The following is a 23,213-nucleotide window of genomic DNA, read 5'->3' as shown; positions in this document are numbered from 1 at the left end:
AGCTGAGATCGTGATAAGCATAATCAAATCCCTGACTTCAGGGCTTCGGGAATCAGAGGATAAGTTTTCTCCCTTTGCAAAGCTTGACCAGATGCCTTTCGGAGCCCTTTGTCTGAATATTTTGGAAGCTACAGACACCAACGAGAGTGGGAACCAGCGTTCTGAACTGCATCTCCCAGTGGTTGGATTGGCACCAAGCAAGGGCACCACGGGGATGCTGTGTGGGTCCCGACTGACTGAAGACGAGCCTTGCCCACCCCCCGTTATCCAGAGCTCCATCAGGGTAAGTGCTCGGTCCCCCACCCCCTTTCTCTTCCCCTAAAAGCCTGAAGACCTGTACCTCCCAACCCCCATCACTGGCTGGGTCATCTTGGACAAATTCCAATCCACTGGAGACTTCGTTTCTTCTTCTACAAAGCAGAGATCAAAATATTGGTCCCTTTTGCCTCAGCAAATTGATGTGAGAATCCAGTGAAATAGCACTTGCTCTGTGTGTTACAGACTGCTATAAATATAAACAGTATTGTAGGATGAAGGCAAATTACAGGCCAAGCACCTATGATACAAACACTACAATTATCAGGAAGGCAAGAATCCTTAAAATAAAGAAGTTGGACACCTTCTTTCTAGTGGTTAGTGACCTCCATCACTTTCCCGCTTCCCTCTTCCCCTCCCTGGTCCCCTGGGAGGAAAGAGAAGAGGCGTCAACCTCCTTCAAAGCATCTCCAGCCCTCTAAGGAGCCAGCAGAGCTGTGAGCCAGGCTGTGGAAAATGCCCTGGTCACTCTTCCCATCCAGTAACATTCCTGAAGCCCCAGCATAAAACTTGAAAGGAAATGAAATCTTAAAGGGAAACACTATATATAAAATAACTAATGAGAACCTACTGTAGAGCACAGGGAACTCTACTCAGTGCTCTGTGGTGACCTGAATGGAAAGGGAATCCAGAAGGGAGGGGATATTTGTATATGTATGGCTGATTCGCTTTGCTGTACAGTAGAAGCTAACACAACATTGTAAAGCAACTGTACTCCAATAAAAATTAATTTTAAAAAAAGCCAAAAACTCAAAGGTCAAGTATAAGATGAGCTTACAGTTCGTATAGATAAATATGCCAATTGTATAAGGAAGGGCAAAATGTGGATGCCCTGGGGAGAAAAGTATAGTAGGAAAATTTGTTCAGAAGGGAATTACTGCAAATTTTAGCTTTTATTAAACTCCAACTTAAACTTCCATTAATACATCTTTTAAAGCACTGAAACAATATTATTTTCCTTAAGTTCAAAATACATTATTTTTCAAAAAAAAGAGAAAACCCTATCTTTCAGTCACTTGGAAAATTATCTACCTCTGCTTTCTCTCTCTTACCAATTCACTCTTCCTCGATTAAAGCCATCCTTTGAGTTCAACCTCACTCTTTGGAAACCAAGCAATCACTTAAGAAAGAGAAAAACATTAAGAGGTCCAGATTTCAATTAACTTTGCCATTGATTTTTGCGTAATTCTGGGGGAGGCATTATTCTTTGGGTCAAGGTGAGGGGGCAAGGAACTCACAGATTAATGAAGGTTCTAACGTGGGCAGTGGGCAAGGACTGAGATCCCCACCGTCCTGGTCCCCAGGCCCTGATGAAAAGCAGAAATATTAGGAAAATGGCCTGGAAGAGAGGCCTGCTGCTGCCCTGCCCTTGACAGAGGAGGGTCCACCATTCACGCAGAAAAGTCTGGGTGAAGAGCGCGTCCTTGTTCCCTTTTAATGTTATCTACGTATTTGGTGCTTCACAGAATTCCCTCATTTTTTAACTGGTCAATCAAGTACGTATGCGACCTTTTTTTTAAGCTGCGATTGTTTCACAATCATTGAATGCATATCCTTCATAACGAGAGGCCTCTACATAAACAGAGACAACCACTGATACAGATATAACTTTTAATGCGCTGTGTCACTGCCTGTGTCCTGGAGGACATAAGTCTCTGTGAAAATAGATTTAAAACAACAGGCAGTTTAATCAGATAGATGCACAGCACTCACCTCTGCCCCCTGGAAATATGATTTTGGCATGATGCCTGGGGGCGGGGGGAGCTCACGGAAACGCGTGCCTTCTGAGCGGTAGAGTGAAAGCAACTGTCGTGAGAACCCTTTCCTGGGGAGGTTGTGAGGGGATCTGCTGGTGTGACAACCGTGAGGGAGAAGGTGATGCTCACCATTATCAACAGGTTAACTGTTAGAACTGAGCAGAAGAAATGGGGTGTAATTATAAATGATGTGCTTAGGAGTTTCACTTTGGAAGGTTCATTCCAGCTACATGGGACCTGTACTAGGGCCTCTGTTCTCCCATCCTGCCCCGGTTTGGCCCAGGAGACCCAGAAGGCACTTAGTAAATAGTTGTCGGGCCACAGAAACACCCATGTTTGCGAACCTCGGAAGCTGGGCCAGCTGGGCCTTGTTTTCTCACATATGTGACATGAGAAGACGCAGTCACCGAGGGGAGACCTACAGAGGCTGAGCCATCTAGTGCCAAGTGCGGGCTCCCCAGCTCCTGCGGGGCCTCGGAAGGGTCAGCTCCAGGCTGGGTCCGCCTGCCATGGTCCAGGCGCCCCATCTCTTCTACACTTCAGATCATTTTGGCCACCGCATGGGTGAGCAGAGTCTGAACCTTGGCTGTGCTCCTCTCTGACCTTGGGAGGGTTACCTTGAATGGAGCTTAATGTCGTTACCTGTAAACTGAAGGCTATGATGTCTGCCTTGCGGGGCTGCTCCATCTGTGAGAGGTGGTGGGGGGATGCCCGTGCACACTGGCCTTTTAGTCCATGGCAATGGCTCTTCCTCTCGCCAACGATGCTGGGACTTGGATTGGACCGGGAACAGAAGCCAAATCAGGGCTTCCCGCTAAGAGACAAGAAGAGGGAACATGCCCACCTGCAGGCCAGAAGATGCTCCAGAAGTGGGTTTGGCTGGTTGGTTGTTTTGAGGAGGAAGGTTGGTCGGAGGACAGGTTGGCTGAGAATCCTCCCCAGGCTGGCATGGCTGACTGGCACTGACCTTTCGGCATCACCGACGGGCCTCAATTCTGCATAAAACTGTGGGTATTTACATGTCATGACGTGGGGTGGCATTTGACCTCTACAGATCTCACACAGTAGCACCCCTAGCATATTGATTAATGCCTTGGGGCTCTTACAGCTCCTTTGGTACTAACATATGCTTCCATGTAGTCACCTGTACTCAAGGCTACCAAAAGGGCATTTTCATCAATGCTATGTTTAGTACAACTAAAAATGATGTGTTTGTCAAAACCTAAAGTAGAAACAATCTCTAGCTACTCAGTGATGTGAGAAACAAGGAGACAAGACACCCGTGTGCTTGAGCAGACTGTACCTGAAGCTCCAGTGCATGGTGTGAGTTTCCCCATGAGACAGAGGGAGATGACATGCCCAGAGGAGGGATGGGTGTGGCCTCTAGTCCCCAGAAGAATACTCCTCCACAGCTCCAGAGTTGAAGAAACGGGGAGTGCTTTGCCTGGTAAAAGAAAACGGAGAAAAACTGTCTTCAGATATTTGGTGAGAACTTTTGTGTATAAGAGTGCGCCCTACTTCATGTGCATCAGGAAGTAAACCTAGAACCAGTCGTGGCATCTACATGAAGGGAGGTTTTGACTCAACTGAAGGAGATTTCAGCTACTACATTGGAAGGTGAGATGCACAGCCCTGAGTGATAGTGAGCTCCATAAGCTGAAGGCGTTCAAGCTTGGGGAACGGGCTTCGTCGGAGGAGGCCCGCCACACCTGGCTTACGGGGCTGTGGTGAGGGCCGAGAGATCACAGCTTCAGACCCCCACTATGCCTTGGTGACTTGGACACCCTGCTCTGGGCTGCCCCTACCTGAAAGTTCACCTTCCAAGCAACAGACTTCAGAGGCTGCAACCAATGAAGGCTCTTCTTGTCTCCCCATTACTGGCCTCTGCCCTCCCACCCTGGGGCTCCCCTGTGACCCTGAAGCCTGAGACCCTCCAGCAAAACTCAGTCTCCAGCCATGCTTGACCCGGAGGTAAGGGGGGAAATAAAGAGGTATTAATGTCCCCTGAGGAAAGCCGTTGAACAATCAGAGTAACTGGCAGGTACATTCTCTCCCGTTTCTTCCTCCCCTTCATCCACTGGGTCAGATTCTCCTGAGACCTAATAGTTCATGCTTTGGGAGGATGGTCCCTGCATTATCGCCCTGCAGCTGCTGTAACAAATTACCACACATTTGGTGGCTTAAACAACAGGAATGTATTCTCTCACAGTTCTGGAGGCCAGCACTCTGCAATCAGTGTCGCCCACCCACACGGAGCTGCCAGCAGGGGCTGTGCCCCCTCCAGAAGCTGGAGGGGAGGGTCCCTTTCTCACCTCCTGCAGCTCCTGGTGATGCCCACATTCCTTGGCTTGTGGCAGCATCACTCCAGCCTCTGCCTCGTGGTCACACTGCCTTCTCCTCCTCTGTGTGTCAAATCTGCCTCTGTCTCTGCCTCCTTATCATAAAGACAGTTACAACTGGACTTATGACCTACCCAGATAATCCAAGGTAACTCTCCATCTCAAGATCCTTAATCACATCCTGTTCCTGGATTGAACTCTCCACTGAAGAGACAGCACATGAGCTTTTCCACAAGCTCTCCTTTCTGGGGAACACAAAATAATACACATAAATCATTAAGAACTTGGCACACAGTAATGGTAGTAACAGTAGTAGTAATAGAATAATAGTTCCCACAGTTTTCAATGAGATTTTGCTTTTCTTTCTGGAGCATTGCTAAATCGCTTAAAAAGAGGCTTAGACACTGAGGAAATTGAGGTCATCTATTTCAGTAGAATTTTACACTGTGTTGAGAGATTTATTTCCCCCTCTACAAAACATTTCCAGCGTGGGGACAATTTCTCAGTAGAATACCTGCTAAAAGATTAGAATTAGAAAAAGAAGGGTTTTCCCACAGCAAACAGAAGAAAATTCACTTCACGGCAGGAAAGTTAAATAAATTGGTTAATGCTTACAAATTTCTTAGAGAGGAAAAGTGTTATCTGTATCAGTGTTAAGTCCTGCAATGCATATGCTTTCTGTGCTGAAACAAATTGCGGTTCTGAAAACAAGAGCGTCCTGGGTCCAGGGAATATCAGAGAAGTAGCACAGCTTCAAGGATGACTTGCAGGGTCAGATACACCCACCTCCAAATTCAGTCAGCAGGGTTGTGACTCACTGATGTGGGAGAAAAAGGAGAAAAAGCCATAATTTTCTACTGTACTTCCCAGAGGTCTTTGCGGTGACAACCGTACAATGGAAGATTCTGGAAGGTTTTATTTTGTTTTGTTTTGATGAGGCAACTTCATTGGTACCTTTGTTTCAGAGAATCATATGACTCTTAGGTTCAAGGTTACCTGAAGAGCGTTAAGTAGCCAACGACATTGACTATTTGACTATAAGGGAAATACCGGCAAACGTCCCTGTTAAAAGGACAAGTATCAAAAACAGAACTTTCAAGAACTTCACTTCACCTACCAGGACACAACAAATTCAATGTTTTGGTTAAAGCTGCTTCCTCCAGGCACATTTGATAATCATCATTTCAAAAATTACAAGACACATCATTGAAGGAATACAATCTGAGTGAAGACTGTATTGGACAGTATTGTCAACATACTGGCATGTTTCATATATGTTGCCTAATTGGAAAATTCATAGTTGAAAATGTCTCTGATAGGGATTCTCTTGGACTTTAGGTAAAAAGTTCTAACTTTCAGGGCTTCCCTGGTGGCGCAGCGGTTGAGAGTCTGCCTGCCAATGCAGGGGACACGGGTTCATGTCCCGGTCCGGGAGGATCCCACATGCTGCGGAGCGGCTGGGCCCGTGAGCCATGGCCGCTGAGCCTGCATGTCCGGAGCCTGTGCTCCACAATGGGAGAGGCCACAACAGTGAGAGGCCCACGTACCACAAAAAAAAAAAATTCTAACTTTCAAATCTTCTAAACCTAGGCTCTTTCCATCTTTTGGTTGCTGGTATAATCTGCTATCATCATTTCACCATCTCTCTTTCTCTTTCCTATCTTGTTACACACACACACATACACACACATATACACACACATAAATACACATACACACACACATATATACACACACATATACAAACACACACACATATATACATACACACATTCACACACACACATACACACAGAGATATACACACACATAAACATACACTCATATATACACACATACACACACACACATACACATATACACGTACATACACACATACACATATACACACACATACACACATACACACACAGACACACACATATACACACAAATACATACACACGTTCACACACACATACACACATATACACATACACACATTCACACACACACACACACACTATCCAAAACAATGTATCTGGCAACATTTTGTTGAGCGACAGGATTACTCTCCCTTTCCCATCCCATCTACCCTCTTTCTTCGTATCAAAAATAAGGGCCAGCTCCTTGGGCAGCTCAGGAGAAACCATGAGGAAATCTATATACTTCTGGACTCCAGCCATAGGGGTCCAAGAACAAAATTATTCTAAGAGTCTTCCAACTGTTCTTTAAGTAGTCATCACTCTCCCTGAAAAATTCAGCTCGTTTTCCAGTTCATAGCAGACTCATAAATATTGTTGAACAGTGAAGGAAGGAAGGAAGGGAGGGAGGGAGGGAGGGAGGGAGGAGAAGGAACTAAAGAACTGAGTATTTCTGAAACCGTGGAAACAAACATGATGTACAGAAGCGTATGGTGCACTGAAAAGCACAGTGATTAGAGCCAGGAGACCCAGCCTCCAGTGTTTCTACTGGCTTATTAAATCTTTGACAGGCTAAGTCTCATTTTCTCACATGCCAAAGAGAAATAACACTTATCCAATGTTTTATGGATAATATCTATGCCACAAATACAGCACCTCATGGCTTAGAAAACACTTGGACTCTCTCTACTTGACCCTCCCAACCAACTGGTGCAGAGGGGTCCCATCTTTTGGCCTGGCAGCAGGAGTCCACATATTGACCATAGATGCTTTTCTTATTAAAGGTGACCATAGGTCTTTAAGTCACTAATAAAGGTGCAATCCAAGCCATCAACACCTTCTCCTCCAGGTAGCAGACAAAGGAAGATCCCAGCCATGATCCATGACATCCGAGACAATCATGGCAGAACCTTTTCTCAAACCATGACTTCTTGGGCCAAATCCTTCTCACTTCCTGCTACCTATACACCTATACTGAACACCCATGTCAAAAGCACATCACCAAAGGCCCTCAGCATCTCATCAAAAGAGGGCCACAATTAAAATTCCTATAAACACATTTTTCAGCATGGAGTAGATATCTAGCAGATACTCAGTGAATTGGATAGACTGTCTCAAGAGTCAGCAAACTTTTTCTGCAAAGAACCATACAGTAAACTTTTTAGGTTTTGTAGACCACATGGACTTTGTCACCACCGCTCCACATCTCGGTCCAAAAGCAGCCGTAGACAGCACATACACAAATGGGTATGGCTATCGCCCCGTAAATCTTAACTTACAAAGAGAGGCAACAGGTCAGATGTAGCCCGTGGGCCTTTGACAAACCCCAGGACTTACATCAACTTTGAGAAAAGCCTTGATGTCAAAAACATTGTTTTAACACTTCCTTTTAGAGGCCGGGTCCTGCCAACTCCTAATATTATATCCAGGCATTTTTGTCCCTCTTTTCCACTGTCCTATGATAAACACCCGCTGGCCGAGGAGACATGGGGCTTTTACCCTTCCAATGCAGTTATTCTGGAAGACAAAGCAGGGGCAGAAATTAAAACCAGACCCCAGGTCTTTGTGCCATACCCAGCAACATCAAGTGCCCCTCTTCAAATTGTACCGGGTTGGCTGTATACCTAATAAAGAAAATAGAACTATTCTTTCGCTTAATCGTCTTTTAGTAAGGGGATGGGGGGCCAGGTTTACTAAAGGTCCTTATAAAATGCCGGCTGAAAGGGAAAAATGCTCCTTGTCACCACAGAAGCTTTTTCATGTGAAGCTACACGATCACTTTTCATTCTGTCTCTCAAGCACCCCATGGCACCCATCCATGTATTAGGCTAATAACTGCATGAATCTAGTTAAAAGGAACCAAGCAATTATTTTAATTAGAAGAGAACAAAAATAACACTCCTGGATTCTGTTTTAAGGGACAAGAAGGAAGTAGTCAGGGTTCAAAAAGATCCCACAAAATATTTTTGTGAAAGGAAAAATAATTAAGGCCAAATTTAGAATGTACTTGCAATAAATGGGCCAAATAAAATGAATGGCACCACTGTGCAGCTAAAACCCATTCATATAGAAGAGCCCCAGAAAGTCCATTTTTATGTGATACCGTTTGGAGAGTATAGCCAATTTTACAAAGTGAAAGTAAATGTCTAATAGGGACTTTAATGATCCTTGTGAATCTCTTACACAATTTCTTATAGAGTTTCTGTGTAAACTCTTTTATTAATAAGAGAAAAGGGGAAGGATCTCAGTCAGTTGCCTTTTAAGTAGGATTTTTTTTTTCATTTAAATTCTTAGAGTAAATGGTTCATATTTGTTACTCCGGAAAAATCTATCTTTATGGAAAATCCTTGCTGCTAATCCATTCTACAGAAAGCGAATGCCACGTAAGAGAGTTTTAACCATTTGAACTGAACTCAGTCATACAGGAGGAGATGGTATCTGCGGACTTTCCACAGCCTTGGCCTTCCTACCTCCCTACCTCATGGTATTTGGGCCATTTTACTCCATCTCCGGCTTCCAAAAAGAGATGAAATGAAATGCAAGCTAGTCAACCAGTCAGTGTTGTCTCTTCTGTTTGAATCTACAAATATTTGCTGAGCCCTTTTTGGCTACCAGGCTGAGACCTGGACCCTGCCTGCAAAGAGTTCACCATCTAACCACAGAAATTAGAAGCTGACCACGCAGCCCCAGCTGCAAGGAGTCAAAGGTTCTGGTCTGAGCTGATTATCAAAGAATGGATTATCCAGGAGGAAGCCCTGGATAGCCTATGCCTGGGAGGAAGAGCAGCACACACAAAAGTTGGCACACAAAACCCCGCTGTGCACACCAGGACCCGCAGGCACCTGGAGATGCTGGAGGGGGAGGCAGGCTGAGGAGGAAGGAAGAGCCCAGCCAGTGGGGGCACCGTGTATGTGTTCATGAGCCTGCACTTCACCTGGTAAAGCCATCAAGGAGTTGTCAGCAAGGGCTAAGGTGGCCAGCTGTCCATTTTGGAGCAAGCACTTGGATTGCTGAGAAGAGGATGAAATGAAGACTAGGTGTTCTAGAAATGCCACAGTCTGGAGGACCACAGCAAGAAGGTATGGAAAGATGGGTGAGCTATGAGATATACAGTATTGAAGGAGATTAAAAAAAAAAACTCAGTGGAACAGTGACTGAAGGGTCAAAAGGAGGAGATGAAATTGGCTTTGAAGATTCTCACTGGGATCAGGTGTTTTATCTGAATGCTTATCATATGTCCAGAAAGTTCTCATCTTATAGGTTCTCCTTTAAACCCAGGATGGACCTTGATTGTGGGTCTTGGGATTGAGACACAGTGACACATTTCAGCCTTGGGCACACAAGCTTACTGCCGAGAGACACATGAAAACTCCTAGATCATCTAACTTCTATTTACCTTCCCAGGCAAAACTCACACAAAACCAGTTTCCTGATGAAAGCCTAACTTAAAATATACAGAAGCCTGGAATGAAAGATAATTATGATGAATAAACACTTAACTGTGATGGTTGATTTTACATGTCAGCTCGACTGGGCTAAGGAATGCCCAGGTGGCTGGTGAAACATTATTTCTGGAGGATATCAGCATTTAGATGAGTGGATGAAGTAAAGAAGATCACCCTCACCACTGCGGTGGGCACCATCCAATCCACTGAAGGCCTGGATAGAACAGAAAGGCAGAGGAAGGGTGAATTTTCTCTCTGCTTGAGCTGGGATGCCCATCTTCTTCTGCCTTAGACATAGGAGGTCCCAGTTCTCAGGCCTTCAGAATCCAGCCAGGTGTATAGCACAGGTGTATTCCATTATCTTGTAATAACTTTTAATGGAATATAATCTGTAAAAGTACTGAATCACTATACTATACACCCGAAACTAATATAATATCATAAATCAACTCTGCTTCAATTAGAAAAGTATCCAACCAGGACTTACACCATTGCTCACCCTTCAGCCCCCAACCCCACAATTCTCAGGCCTTCAGACTTGGACTGGGTTACACCACCAGCCTTCCTGGTCCCCAGTTTGCAGACAGCAGATCAAGCGACTTCCTGGTCTCTATAATTGTGCTAGCCAGTTCATAGAGTAGTTCATATATATGTCTATGTATATTCTATTGGTTCTGTTTCTCTGGAGAACCCTGACTAATATACTTAGGACAAACTATGTATATTTTTAATCACTATATTAGATCAGACTCATTATGTTTTATTTTTTTTAAGAATGTAAAGTAGACACTTCTCAACTCCTTTTATGGGCCAGCTAAACCTTGATAACACACCTGGCAAGGACATTACACTAAAGGAAAATTACAGGTAAATTTCATCCATACATATTGTAAAAATTATCAAAACATGCAATAATACGTGAAATAAATAATACATCGTAAACAAATTCAGTTTAGTCCAGAAATGCAAGGTTGGTTTGACATTCACAAACCTACTGGATAATTCACCACCTTAACAAAATAAAGGGGAAAAAGTCATATGATCAGTCTATAAATGAGTACTTAATTTATGACAAAAGTGTCACTTCAGAGCACTGGGGAAAGGAAATCTTTTTTATTAATGGTGTAAGGTAAGTAGATATGATGGAAGAAAAACAAACTTGATCCCAGCCTCACACCATATACAAAAGTCAACACCATGTGGATTACAGATGTAAATGTGAAAGGGGAAACAATAAAGTTTCCAGAAGATAATATAAAAGAATACTTTCATGGCATCGGGGTAAGCAAAGCTCTCTTAAGTAGGACATAGGAAGCACTAACTATAAAGGAAAGTATTGGTAAATTAGACTACACTAAAATTAAAATCTTCCTCTCATCCAAAGACACCATAAAGTGAATGAAGAGTCACGCTCGTGGTGGTATATGATATTCGCAATATATATAACCAAGAAAGGATCATATCCAGATATATATCTCCTACAAATCAGTAAAAGAGGTGAAAAATACAATAGCAAAACTAGCAGGATGCTTGAAAACCCGTTCACAAAATACCCAAATAGCCAATGTACCTGAAAAGATGCTCAACGCATTACTAATCCAGGAAATCAAATTAAAACCACAATGAAATTCAATTACACACCACCAGAACGACGAAAATCAAAAAGACTAAGAGAACCGGACGTTAACGAGAAGGTAGAGCAGCGTAAGTCTCTCCCACTGCTGGTGGGAGTGGAAACTGACACAACCTCTTTGGAAAACTGACATTATTAAAGCCAATCACAGCTGTGCCCTACAACGTAGTAAGTCCCCCTTTGGTCTACACACCCCACAGAAACACACACACACACACACACACACACCACACACCACACACCAAAGACGTGCACAAGAAAGCTTACAGCCACCCTCTCTGAAATAGCTTAAAACTGAAACAACTCAAACATTCATCAGGAGTAGAATGGGTAACTGATCCAACGGAAGGAAATGCAACAGGGAAGAAATACGATAATTACACCCAACAACATAGATACAGCTCACAAACATAGTGTTGAAGGAATGAAGCCAGACACAAAAGAACAGCTACCATATGATTCCATTTATGTGATGTCCCCTCTACAGAAGAAAAAAAAATCTATGAGGAGCAAGGAGGGGTCCCATCACAGGAGCAATCAGGGATAGCTGTGTTGTCTTTCTTATCCCGAGGGTGGTTACAGGGGTTGGTTCCCTCCAGGATAACACATTGAGTCACGTGCTTCTGCTCTTTGCAAGCTTCCATATGTGGAACCCTAATAAAGCTTCAAAAAAGTTTCAGGGCTTCCCTGGTGGCGCAGTGGTTGAGAGTCCGCCCGCTGATGCAGGGGACACGCGTTCGTGCCCCGGTCCGGGAAGATCCCACGTGCCGCGGAGCGGCTGGGCCCGTGAGCCATGGCCGCTGAGCCTGCGAGTCCGGAGCCTGTGCTCCGCAACGGGAGAGGCCGCAACAGTGAGAGGCCTGCGTACCGCAAAAAAAATACATAAAAGTTTCAAATGTTTATTTCTTAGGTGAAGCAAATGGAGGGACTAACACAGAAAATAGTATAGAATATCTTTATTAAAATGAATCAGTGGTTTGCTCTTACCTGGGTTCAGTTTGCTCTCTTGATGTCAGCTACTGAGCAGGAAATGGGAAGAACCACACGTGTGATTAGAGGTCAGCTGGGCTGGGAAGAAGAGAATGTCTTTTCTTGAGGAAAAATGAATAAAACTGGGACCCTCTGCAGTTTAGCGAAGAGGTAAGGAATGTATGAGGAAAAATAATTAAAGACCTAATGTATAAAATAATGGCAATAATGAAGGACCTCGGGGAGACTCCTATATTTCCAGCCTTCTTATGTAAAGCAGGATTAAAAGGTAACAAATTTAGGCTGGCTGCAAGGAAATACTTTCTTATGAAATGTATAATTAACCTCTAGCCAATGGTTTAGTAAAATCCAACTCCTCCCTCAAAAAAAAAAAAAAAGATTAGCTATTTATAGCGGCTGAAACAGCATCAGCAGTTACACCGACTAATATTTTATTACAAAGACTCCCCTGCTTCCCGGCAAAAACCGATAGCCAGCTGGGGTCAGGAAGGACATTTTCCCTTTGGTGTAGTATTTCACAGCTCTGTTATCTAATAGTGAACCATCCAGGCGCTGCCTGGTGTTTGCACCTCCGTTCCCGGCACCTGGCTCTGGGATCCAGGCTGCTGCACTGAAACAGGCCATTGTTTTTCCTCCTGGATGGAACACCTGTAGGCCTATATTTAGGCAACACCTTGTATTTCCAAAAGGTAAACACAAGGAATATAATCAAAATGGTTCCTAACACTACTGTTTTTACATCGACAATCTATAAATATATGGAAGAACTCCGTATACATGTGAAATAAACAGAGCAGGTACGCCTACGTGGACGTAACTCAAAAGACGGCTCTGTAATTTAGCAGCTTGAATCTCAATTGTTGTATTTTGCCGCATGAAAAACACAGATATTATTCATCAAAGTGATTGTCCTGCGCACTTGTATACCTTATATAATTTATTTTTTCAGGGCTTTTTACTTCAAAGAAATCACTAGCTAATGACATTTCAGACTTTAGAAATTTTTCTGATAGCACACTGCTATTCCCTCAGGGACAGGATTGTGAATAAGTGGATTTTTTTAAAGATCATTAACAGATATTACAAACCAATTCAACCGAGCATTTTCTTTGCAAATTACCTTTAACTTTTAAAGCCATTGGAAAAGGAAAAAGAAAAGAAAAGAAAAAAAAAAGACAGTGAGTGATTTAATTTACTTAACCTGTCTACAAATTGCAGCTTCGCACTCCATCGGCGACTGCATTTTCAACTAAAAAACAAGTCTAACTGTCTCTAATAGAGATATTTTTCTAAATGATCACACTTGATGAGTGATATTTCAAAAGATAGTGATGCTTAGTTTTTTTTATCATTGAGCAAGTTGCCCTGGAATTGAGAATGCTTATTTTATTGATATGTTTAAAGCAAAATGAGCCCTGCACTGTCTGTATCTGTTGCTTAATTAAAACTCTCAGGTAACCAGCAGGTTTATCATTTCCTGAGCAAATGGATGGTGGAGCTCTGGTGGTAGATTGTGAGGTTTGGGGGGCAGGGAGGGGCTCTTTTATTTAATGATCAAACCATAGTTTCCTAGCTAAAGAGCTAATATTTGGGTGGAGAAGCACCTTTACTCCCCACGTACATCAGGCCTGATTCCTATTTGCGTCAGCACCCCGTTGTGTATGTTTTCCATTCAAAGAGCTCCCATGGACTTCAAAGGGAGTTGCCTGCGAGGCCTGAACGGGCCCTGAACTGGGAGAAACCATGCCAAGACCAGCTTGCGCTGGAGCCCCCAAATCATGTCACAAAATTAAAGGGTGTCCCCTACCTACGCCGTCCCACAGAGCATGTGGGAAATGTCCCCAGGCTTGCCAAGCGCTACACTGGCTTCTCAGGCTACTCTTTATAAATATTTGATGAGTGGCACTCCATTTGTAAGGAACTATGTTAATAAGAATATTCTTTGAAATCGGAGTCCAACGTAGGCTTTAAAAGGGGTCATTGTTTGAGGGACTACACATTTCCCTTTTTTCCCTTTTAAAGTGCAAAGTCAACTTACCACAAACCAAACAAAGGCACCTATGTCCTTTCGGATGTCCCATCAGCCAAAAAATGGGTAGGATTCTATCCTGAAGGATTTCTGTTTTTGGAAGGAGTCATGACATTATTGAGGGCAAAGGAACATAAGAGCTAATGTCTCTTAAGCATGTCTTGTGTGACAGATATTTTCATTCTCTTCTTTTCATCCTCACCGAAATATTATGCGGTAGACTATACTACCCCCATTCTAAAGATGGAAAAATAGGCCTCACAGAGATCGTACAAGTTGTTACTCTGGAGCCGCACGACAGGAAGCGCAGAGCTGGTCTGGAACCTACATCTACCCAACCCCACAGCCCTTGTTTGTTTTTCTACCTCACACTAACTCCCAGGTGTCAGCCAATTTCAAATGTCAAGTTCACATCTTCCAGCAGCTGCCATTCTTCTCAAGAGCTGGAACTCGAAGATTAGGGGTTCCTTCAATTCAAGCTCAGGCAGGGAATACTGTATCCCACCCGCTGACAATTAAATTGCAAAAGAAATGTTTTGCCCCAAAGAGTTCCCAGTAGGATCCGGCCAGGAAAGGCGAAACCCAAGGTGGCTGCAGATCTACAGTAGCTGGGCTGAGTGCCACGTGTTTGTCCCAAAGCCCTGACACACCTCAGTGGACCTCAGATAATAGGGGTGATGTTAGTGATCACAGCAGACTCCCTTGGAGACAAGTTCAAGGAAGACGAGGAGGACCGGCAAGGGCTCCAGGAGGACAGGGGATCCAACGTGTAGAGGTGGCACGTCCAAAATCATCACAGCCCATATTTTTAAGTGTTGGGATGGGAGGAGAAAGGTGGAATTCCACTGATCTCCTTGGGCGCCTCGCCAACCTCAAGATGTGGGAGCCCTGATTAGGTCTCAGAGGTGGACACTCGGTGGTCAGAAAGGGAGGTTAGGGGGCCGAGTCTCTAGTCTACCTGATGAGCAGACACAGGCCTCCAGTGCCCCACGGAGTAACGAGAACCCCCATGACCATCCTATATCCTTCCTGTTTCTACAAACTCCTACAGCAAGAGTCCCAGAGGCCACAGAAAGGAGCCCAAGCAACTCCATGAGGCCGTGGTGGCCACCATTTGCCCTGGGCTCACGGAAAGTTCACCGGAGCAGAGACACGCGTTCCCGGGACCTCACACAAGGATGTGGCCTTGCCAAACCTTTCTTCACGTCTCTGAGCTGCCTTCTCACCTGCACAATGGGTGATGGTTTCTGAAAGCGCTCCACACGATCCAGGCTGTGGAGACCTGCCTCATCAACCTTTCCTTTCATTTCAGGCACGTTTCTCAGCATCAGACGTTTTATTCTCATCCCTGTAAGCTTGGCCTTTTAACAAAAATAAATCTAAATGGGAGTGATTTTTCATGTAATAGAAGCCAAAACCAAAGTTTAAAAATAGAATAAAATAAAACAGGATGTTTTCCAAGCACAGAACATCAATTTGTTTATTTATTTTGAGCTCACTCAACAAATCTTTACACACGCTGAGTTGAGGCTTCAGCAAGGCGTTATGATGTTGGATTTCTAAGCACTCTTTACCTTGCCTTTGCGCTTAGGGTAAAATCAAACTTCTAAACATGAAGCACAAATGAAGCCAGGTGTGATCTGATGCCTGCTGGCCTCTCAGACCTCATCCTGACCAGCTCACTGCTCTGCTGTCACTCTGTGGAACTGCTGAGATGCCTCCTCCCTCCTGGGTCTGCCTTTCTTCACCTGCTGGCCCGTCTCCTCATTCTTAATTTGGTTTAAATGTGCTCTCCCCAGAAAGACCTTGCATTGCCTCCAAATCCAAAATGGCCCAGCCCTGATCCTTGCCCATTTCCATTTCCTTTGGAGCATCATTGCCATGGACCACACTCTCCCTGTTTGCTTGGTCCCTCGTGTACCGTCCACGTCCCCAACCCAGCTGAGACTCCGGAAAGCCAGAGATTAGCACAATCTGTCCCCAACTTTGTCCCCAGGCCCTAGCACAGTCCCTGTCCTAGGAAACAGTGCTGCCTCAAAGCAGCTCTACCTGGTGTAAAATAACATAAAACCCCCGTCAGATACTTTGCATAATCAGCTACAGTGGCAACCCTTGAACTGAAAAAGAAAAGCTCTCATTTCTCCTCCTGCACAAACTCAAGTTCTTCCCACTGCCCTTAAGCCCTGCCTTCTCCCTGCCAGCCAGTGATGCACACTGGATCTGGAAGGACAACCTGTGTTTACTTCCAGCCAGGGAAATGTCTTACCTGTTCACAAGGTCCTGCTTGCCAAGGAGGCACGGCTTCCCCATCATCTGAGTGCGAGATGGCCGTGAGCTCGGCGTCCTGCAGGGTCCAGGTATGACTCTCAAGGGCTCCCTGGGGCTGCTCTGTCCAAGTCAGCACGGGCACCCATGACAGCCCAGACCTGCTGCAGGGTGGAGTGTCTTAATTGTTTTTTTCTTTATCGGATCATTTTCAAATTAGAGAAGGACCCTATACTAGTTGTAACAACTGAAACAACATTTTGAGCTGCCAGCCCCTGTATTCACTGACCTTGTCTATTTCCGGTGGCCTTCTCTCAGTAACAAATCTCTAGGTCAAGGCCCCTTTCCCTTTCTCACAGGTGCCTCTCCCCGTACGTCATCAGGCAGAGCTGCCCAAGCCTTCCATGGGTACCACTGACTCAGCCTGTTTGTCTCCAGATGGCCATTCCTTCTGACCCTCACCCTACAGGTCATAAACGTGGTCAACACATTTGTGTATTGCTGTGTCGGTTTCAAACATATTCAAATAGGTTATTTCAACTAATTCTTACAATAGTCCATGAAGTAGAGAGGGGTACGTATATTGGCCCCCCAAATATGTGGGTTTTCAAAAACATTAACAGGCAATTTGCAAAGAAGATGTTAAAATGGCCACATGAAAAAGTATTCAGTTTCACTATGGGAGTTGGGATTGACATGTACACACTGCTATATTTAAAATACATAACCAACAAGGACCTACTGGAAAAATTAGGGACTTCCCTGGTGGCACAGTGGTTAAGAATCCGCCTTCCAACGCAGGGGACACAGGTTTGATCCCTGGTCCTGGAAGACCCCACATGCTGCGGAGCAACTAAGCCTGTGCACCACAACTACTGAGCCTGCACTCTAGAGCTCACGAGCCACAACTACTGAGCCAGTGCACCACAACTACTGAAGCCCGCATGCTCTAGAGCCCGTGTGCTGCAACTACTGAAGCCCACGCACCTAAAGCCTGTGCTCCACAGCAAGAGAAGCCACCACAATGAGAAGCCCGTGCACCACAACAAAGAGTAGCCCCTGCTCACCGCAACTAGAGAAAGCCGACGTGTAGCAATGAAGACCCGATGCAGCCAAAAAAATTTTTTTAATTGTTAATTAATTTTTAAAATATAAAAGAGTGCAATAGAGTAAAAAAAAAACATAAATTTTAAAGAAAGAAATGCAAAGTAGAAGAACTTGGATATACTTTTTGCCTATGGATTAGCAAATATAAGAATGACAACACACTGTTCAACAAAGGAGGAGTGTGGCCGGACACTAACCGATCGCAGGTAGGAGTACGTATTGGTGGCACTGCTCTAACCGATAACTTGCCAACATATAGTGAATTAGAAAACCATGGAACCATGCAATTCCTCTTGTAGGAATTTATCCCAAGGAAATAAAGCTATGTAGAAAGTTTAAGCTACAGGGGTGTTTTAATAGGTGGCTAAGTTGAAGTCAAGTCATAGAATAAAATGGTCTGAAAAAATTAAAATAATAACACAGAAGAATATTTAATATCATGCAAAGATTCTGGATATAAGTTTTAAAAAATTACACAATAATACACATTGTCTGAGTCCCATATATATAATAGATATGCAGATAGATATAAATATAACACACCCCAAAATGTCAAGAAAGGCTATCTCCAAGTGATGGCATTACGGGTGATGATTTTTATTTTCTTAAGTTCTGCTCATCTCTATTTTCTGAATTATTTTTAATAAACACATAGAATTTTGTAAAGAGAAAAGCAAGAAAATGATAAAATTAAAAACACTGCCTTCTTCTAAATGGAATCAATTCTACATTTGATTCTTTCATCCACTCACTCATTCATCTGACAAATATTTACTGAACTCCTACTATATACAAAGCATCCTGCTAGTAATTAAAATTATTTTTAAAAATTGTTTTAAAAGAGAGGTGGAGAATGTATTCTTGGTAAATAGGAGGAAGCCAGCGAGGGTGCTGGTTTCAACCAGGGTTGTCACTAGGCAGAGCTGGAGGTCGCTAGGCATTATCCTTCCCTAAACCCAAGAAACGACCTCAGAGGATACCAATGCATCCAGTCATGCTTGGCTGAGATTTAGCTTCAGAACTGAACCTGGACCTGAAAAAGTGGTTTCTGGGAGTGAAAAATGGAGAGAATGCATGAGTGTGAGAATCCCCCATGCCTTGAAAGCTCTTCACTCCTGGGTCTACTGCCAGCTTGAGACAAGTCGGTGGCGTGGCCTGACCACAGGAAAAGTGGTCCCAGGGGGTGCATGAGGACAGACACTAATTGGCAGGCCCCAAATGATCCATCTTTTGAATAAGTGATCAATGAAAATGCAACCAAATTCCCCTAAAGCATCCCCCTGACTCTGCCTCTTGAAGAGGCATCCCACCTCTCACTGTTTCTAGAAAACACTCCCCTTTCCTTGCAGGACAGAGTCCCACACACACATCAAAGCCAGCTTTCCCAGCACGGAAGCCACCCCAGGAAGCATAGCACTGGCATAGTCTGTAGAACGTCTTTGCAGCTTCCTAGGGTACCATTTAGTCACCCCATGGGATCACTGCCATATTCCAGGTTAACTCAAGGCATCTGCTTTGAGTTGTCTTTTCCCACAAATTGTGAAGAATTTGTGTTGATTCTTCCCCAGAAGGCCACTTGTGACCAGTGTTCCTCTGGAGGTGTGGCCAGGGTCCGGAGGGGGACCATGGAGAAGTGAACCAGCCCTCCTGGGGACTGAACTCGTGACCTCATTAGCACGGGGCTCTAATCAACAGAGCCACCAGACACATACCTCATTTAAGGCACTGAGGCAGTAATTTGCTAAATGTTAATTCTTAGATTAACTACAGATGCATAGAGCTCCTAGGGGAAAAAAAAAAAAAAAACGAGAGATTTGTTAATTCTTGAAAGGAAATTTGGGTCATCACTAGATGATACCTTTGGTTCGTTTTAAAATACACCTTCAGCATCGGGAGATGACACTGATCAGGGTCCATGGCGCCAGATATTTTTTAATCAACATCCTGACCAGGAGACCTTCAAGGAAAAAGCGAATGGTGTCACTTCCCCACGAGCAAAACTGCACAATGATACTGTATCAATTCCTCCAAAGTTCACGTTTCAAACTCAGGCACAAAACTTACGTGGCAACATGAAGGAAAGGTGTCCCTACCTGAGGCAGAGGTGGTCCTCCCAGGGTGGGAAAGGCTGGACCCCAGATATCTCCCGGCTCCCGAGAACCCTAATTCCTGTGGCCAGAAGCCCCTCCTGCAGCCCTGTCTCAGTCACTCGGCAGCCAGCCCCCACCCCCACCCCTTACCTTATCCGTAGCTGGCCCCTGAGGGACCAGTTTTACAAATAGCAAATAGGGTTTGGAACAAAGTTTCGACACCGACTCGGCATCCTGTGTCACATTACACTTCTATGAATATTCCACCAACTGTACAACTCTGAAGAAAAGTTTCCGCTTTCCGGCCATTTCAACTTCAGTTGCTCGCACCCTGACAGCGATCTTTGAAACTGATACGGCCCTGAAAGAAGCCAGAATAACTTTTTTTAAATATTAATAATCATGGGCAAGTTTCCCAGTCTTTGTAACCTTGTGAAAGAGCCCCTGGGGGAAAGCACACTGGGACTTGAATTGAACGCATGCCCACGTGAGCTCTTCCATGGAAAAGCCTGCTTGAAGATGCATGGACGTTGTACAGGAAAATTTCTATGAAGGGAGAGAGGATGGGAAGCCAGCTTTGCATTTTGCACTTATCACCTTTTGCCCCAGGAGCTTGAAGACCATCTTTACCCAGGTCTCTGCCCACTGCAAGGGAAACCCCACAGCATCCCAGCCTCCAGGGGAGAAAACCAACCTGGCCTCTCGAGAGCAGCCCAGCTCCGCCACCTGCCAGCTAGGAGGAGTGGCGGTGGGTGGAAAAGTTAGTATCTTCTTTGAGTTGTCAGTTTCCTCACCTGTAAAATGATGATAATTATAGTTACTTCAAAATAGTAAGTGTCTCCACGTGAAAATGGACACAAAATTCTTTAGTCGATTAGAACATAGTAACTGCTCATCGGAACTTAAATATGGTAGCTACTACCTGCCCCCTGACTGCCTCAGTGCTTACATCTTCATCCCAGATATCCTTTCCTTCATAAATCTAAAATAAAAATTAAGTTGTACTACAACTATAGTTGTACATCCATGCAAAAGATACTGTTGATCCAACTGGCCACAGCCGAGTTTAACTAGTATGCTCTGATTCAAACAGCTAAGAGGTAGCAGCCGGAAATGAAAATAGCTAGTCCTGATTTCTAAATAATGCCTTTAAAAATATTTCCTTATGAAATACGTTATAAAATGGCACAAGGAACTTTCCAAACTGGCATGACCAAAATACGTGATCTTAAAGTCATAATTCTCTATACCATACCAAAATTTTAGTCACCCTAAAGATTCTCAGGAATTTCAATTCCGAACACATTTTTTAAAAATCCACCAATCCAAATAAAATCAGACGAGGTATATTTTTATGAAAATACAATCTGAAACAACCCAATTTTATATTCAAGGAACACTCTCATAAGCATTTAGTAAGTTACAATTTAAAACTTCTACTCAAGTTCAAGTTGACAGTTAGGGACCAAATAAATAGACACTCAGTTCCTGAATAGTATCTGTCTTACAGTTGTGGGCTCGATTTGCTACTTTAATCTCCAGCAGGGAATATTAGTTCAATAAAATAAACATTTTTAATTTCCTCTATGCATTTCCTCAAACCATGCCAATGCACTTGTCTATGGCTCACTTAAAAGATTTGTTAAGTAGCCCCCCACTTACATAAAACAGGATGTTTGATTTTCTTATGAAAATGGAGGAATGAACACGAGTGTTCATTGTTTTAATGTACTGAGCCCTTAATCACTTCCAGTTCTGATTCATCAGAAAAAAATAGTACTCTTGAGGGATTCTTTTTTTTTTTTTTTTGGTCACTAAATATTGTCTTTCATTTTGAGATATTTATTTCTTGCCAGAAAATGATACTGTGTTTTTTTCCTAATGATGAAGGATGAAAGATGGAGAGAATTCCATTTGGTGATTATTGGGCCACAAAGAAGTAAACTGATTCAGAAAACAAATCCCCAAAAGAAAAATAAAATGTATTATGTGAGGTGGAAGCATGGAATTCTTGGCATATGTTCAATTGGAGCCAGGATTGGTAATTTAATAACATCCTTGTTTTGTTAATATTTGGGGGGTGGGAGGCGGGGGCGGGTAAAGCTCTAGGGCTTTAGCTTTGGGCCAGATTCCTTCTACTCTCCACCATTACCTCAGCCAGCAACGGTGTTTAAAGACACAAATCATAGGCCACGGGCAAGGGTCAAAGATGCCATCTTTCCCACATAAGCCAGAGGCTACGACAGAACGTTCATCTCCTCGGCTCAGTGGGCAATGGAATCACCTCCAAAGAAAGCCCACTCTGAACACTATTCCCAGAGGCCCAGAGCATCACACCCAAATCAGAGCAGACAGGCAAACTCATGAAGTAAAACCTTCCAACTGCAATGATTCTGCTAAATCATTCTGATTCACTGGGTAATTGTGCCACTTTCCTTTGGACTGGTCCTTCTAGCTTCCCCTGCTGGCTGCTGGGCAGAGTATGGCAGGAAAAATGGCCTCATCTTTGGAAATCCGAGCCACACCTGTGCACTTTACTTATTTATTTTTGGCTGCACCCCACGTGGCTTGTGGGATCTTAGTTCCTTGACCAGGGATCAAACCCAGGTCCTCTGGCAATTGAAGGGCAGAGTCCTAACCACTGGACCTCCAGGGAATTCCCCACACCTGTGCACTCTGTTAATCTCTGAGTGATGTCTGTGGTAAAGGACTTAAAGTCAGTGCTGCAGTAATACAGCCCTTTCCTGGGACCTGGAGGCCATGGAGCACGTCATTTTTTAGCTCTGGTTCTCTTTCAAGTTTCAAGGAGGAAAGTACCACAGGAAGAAAATGAAAAGAAAAAAAATGCAAATTGAAGAGGGTAACAGGTAGGCTTAATCCAAACTCAGTCCTGAAGACAGTTCTGAGTTGTCACTTTCTTCCATGACCTTTTAATTCCTAGATTAGGCAATATGTAGAAAAAAAAAAAACAAAATTACTAAAAATCTTACCAATGTTATGGCTCCCACGATGGTGTGAAGAGAAACATTATATGGGTCACACAAATGTGTGTTTATAATGATAGATGGTGGTACTAGTGATGGTGGTGAGGGTGGTGGTGGTGATGGTGATGGTGGTGAGGGTGATGGTAGTGAGGGTGGTGGTGGTGATGGAGATGGCGGTGAGGGTGATGGTGGTGATGGAGATGGCAGTGAGGGTGATGGTGGTGATGGTGATGGCGGTGATGGAGATCGTGGTGAGGGTGATGCTGGTGATGGAGATCATGGTGATGGTGGTGATGGAGATGGTGGTGAGGGTGATGGTGGTGATGGAGATGGTGGTGAGGGTGATGGTGGTGATGG

General features: G+C 44.1%; 1 long non-coding RNA gene across 1 annotated transcript in view; it reads right to left on the bottom strand.

The window, feature by feature from the left end:
• The window catches only part of LOC114900361, a 30,113-nt gene extending 12,596 nt beyond the window's left edge, over positions 1–17,517 (bottom strand). Inside the window, exons 1-8 of the long non-coding RNA XR_003794832.1 lie at positions 16,677–17,517; positions 15,637–15,771; positions 14,420–14,500; positions 12,379–12,459; positions 9,814–12,251; positions 4,546–7,830; positions 3,376–3,516; positions 2,917–3,077 (exon numbers count right to left, since the gene is read on the bottom strand). This is a non-coding gene — a long non-coding RNA (uncharacterized LOC114900361). The remainder of the gene's footprint in view (positions 1–2,916; positions 3,078–3,375; positions 3,517–4,545; positions 7,831–9,813; positions 12,252–12,378; positions 12,460–14,419; positions 14,501–15,636; positions 15,772–16,676) is intronic.
• Between the last annotated feature and the right edge of the window lie 5,696 nt (positions 17,518–23,213).

Source organism: Monodon monoceros, unplaced genomic scaffold (genome assembly GCF_005190385.1).
Source record: "Monodon monoceros isolate NGI ecotype Baffin Bay Population unplaced genomic scaffold, NGI_Narwhal_1 Super_Scaffold_19, whole genome shotgun sequence".
In the NCBI taxonomy this organism is placed as follows: Eukaryota; Metazoa; Chordata; class Mammalia; order Artiodactyla; family Monodontidae; genus Monodon; species Monodon monoceros.
The sequence above is the reverse complement of the archived record's forward strand: the minus strand, read 5'-3'. Positions and strand labels throughout refer to the sequence as shown.